This window comes from Vombatus ursinus, unplaced genomic scaffold (assembly GCF_900497805.2).
Source record: "Vombatus ursinus unplaced genomic scaffold, bare-nosed wombat genome assembly UNPS02014768.1, whole genome shotgun sequence".
Lineage (NCBI taxonomy): Eukaryota > Metazoa > Chordata > Mammalia > Diprotodontia > Vombatidae > Vombatus > Vombatus ursinus.
The window spans coordinates 28974553-28977152 of NW_020954546.1; positions in this window are offsets into that span (position 1 = coordinate 28974553).

A 2600-nucleotide genomic window follows, 5' to 3' on the forward strand; every position below is an offset into this window, starting at 1 on the left:
AGCGAAATGAGCAGAACCAAGAGCACATTGTATACAGTCACAACATTGTTTTAAGAACAGCTTTAAGTGACTAAGTCATTTTAACTATTATAAACACCCAAATTAGTTACAAAGGATCTATGAAGGAAGATGCTAATACGCATCCAGAGAAGGAAATGATAAATAGAAGTATGTATGGAATGGTTTTTATATGTGTGTGTGTGTGTGTGTATATATATATATATATGTTTATGCCTAATGGTAGCTATCTCTTGGGTGAGATGGGGGAAGGAAGAAAAAAAAGAAAGCTATATGATAACTTTATTATATATGTAAAAAGAATAGCAAGTTGTATATAATAGACGTGCAGTTTCTTGTACAATCATCTTTTTTTTCCTGTTCTACTATGTTATGGAAATGTTTGTTTAATTTTTTAAATTCAGAATAAAATAAAGAAACATTAAACCCATAAAAGTGACTCCTTTTAAAAATTGAGCATATTTTGTATGATAAATATTTTGTAAACCTTAAAGACCTGTATAAATAAATGCTTGTTATTGTTATAAAAAATAGCAATTGCTACAAATTAGAGCTTTTAAGATTGTTTTGTTGATTGTCTAGACTTAAGAAAGTGTTCAAATGCAGATTAAACTTAAAATTGTGTATGTATCTTTAAAAAAACAGCAAGGACAGCAGCAATAATGACCGGTATTAATATAGGACTTCAACATTTGCAAAGCAGTTTACATATGTTAACTCATTTGAATGCACCCTAATTCTGGTTCAGCAGTCAATCAACAGTCCATCTCTTCAGCATGAGGTTAGCAGACCAGAACTAGTGACAGATTATCATGCCTTTCTGGAAGTAGGCTCCCCAGACTCTTCCACATGAGCTGGCAGCAGGCAGAGCATGTTACGAATGCTCTGAGAATGGTGCTCCACGTATATACAGGGTGTTCTAAAAGTCTTAGCGTAATTTTAAGCTTTAAAAGCATTTATATGTATGTGTGTATATAGACATATATTTTATATACATGATATATATGTCTGTAGACATATATGTACACAGATGAGTTTCTGGAGACAATGATAAAATCCAGTTGAGCAGCCAGTACTATATGCTATAACTCTGTTGGCAGATACTATCTTGCAACATAATGGATCTGAAAAAGTTTGGAGAATTTTTTTGCTCACTTAGCTCATAGCCCATATCGAGGACAACTGGGAAAATTTACTCATGGTATTCTATCAATACATAAAATGATACTGACTCCCCATTTTACTGAGAGGCTGCATGGCATAGTCAATAGAGTGCTGGCCTTGGAGCCAAGAAGACGTGGGATCAAATCCTGTTCTAACGAATATTGACTATGGGAGCCTGGGCAAGTAATTTATGCCCTCAATGCCGTAGACAACTCTCTAAGAATTTAAGTTGCTCAGGAGTTGCTGACTTGCATTGGTAAAGAATCTTTATGAAGGGATTCTTTGTATCAATGAAATCTCAGGTCCAGGCCCTTTTCTATATTCATTTTTAAACATATAGTTCACAATATTGCAAAATAATTTTTAGTGAGAGATGAAGGAAAGAAGAGAGAAATCATTCAGTGAACATCTATGAGCCCCAAAGACGTGTGCAAAATCACGGAGTCACTTACAGTTCCAAATAGGAGTGTTCCTCTGGCTGAAGCCTTTGCACCCATAAAACCTTTCTTTGATGCCTGGTCCCCCCTGGAGACTGGGTACAATTATTATTCTCTTAGCCACACTCTAGCTACATGTAATGGTGTCGCCAGTTCTGAGAAACTGTCAGCCAGATTACCAGTGTTTCAGGAAGTTAGAATGAAATTGATATTTCTATGCTATCTCCACGATGTAAGATAAATTTTTCTTGGAGTCCTTCTCTTTTCCTTGATTGTCTTTACTTTAACCTCTAGAGTTCTTGTCCTTTCTCTTCCAGTTATCAGTTCCAGCCCTATTCCTATGCAAAGCTTGGTGAAAACATACTTTATTTTCCCCAGTAACTCAAATAGGAAAGGGAGGTGGAGATATAGTACACCATGAGTTTCTATGTGGAATTATCTCTATAAAATGTCACTATGCAATAAGACTAGTTTTTCAGAGAGAGATAAAGTATGTCAATCAACCAACAAGCATTCATTAAGCATCTACTCTGTGTTGGATACTGGGGAATACAAGTACAAAGAATGAAGCAATCCCTTCTCTCGAGGAGGCTACCTCTATTGGTGGAGACAGTGTGTACATATAAAGTCTATAAAGAATAAATAAAAGTAAAAGGTATAAATAAAATAAATTTTAAATTATATACATACTGTGAAGGCAGTGCTTCATATGTAGCATGGGGCATTGTGGTATGTCTTGAAAGGAGGCAGAATAGACGTCTCTAGTCTCTCCCCTCTCTACCCTTATCCAAGGGGACTTTAATTCCTGCCATGAGGGGAAGCAGGAGTTTGGGGCCAGGTAGTTTGGTCCCTCTCCTCTCCTTGGACAGTAGAGGCACCAGGTTCAAATTATATCTTTCTATACTCTTAAATATGGTTAGTCTAGGGGATGTGGTTTTCAGGTTCAAACTAACTTCTGACAGCTAATTCTTTATTGGGGGG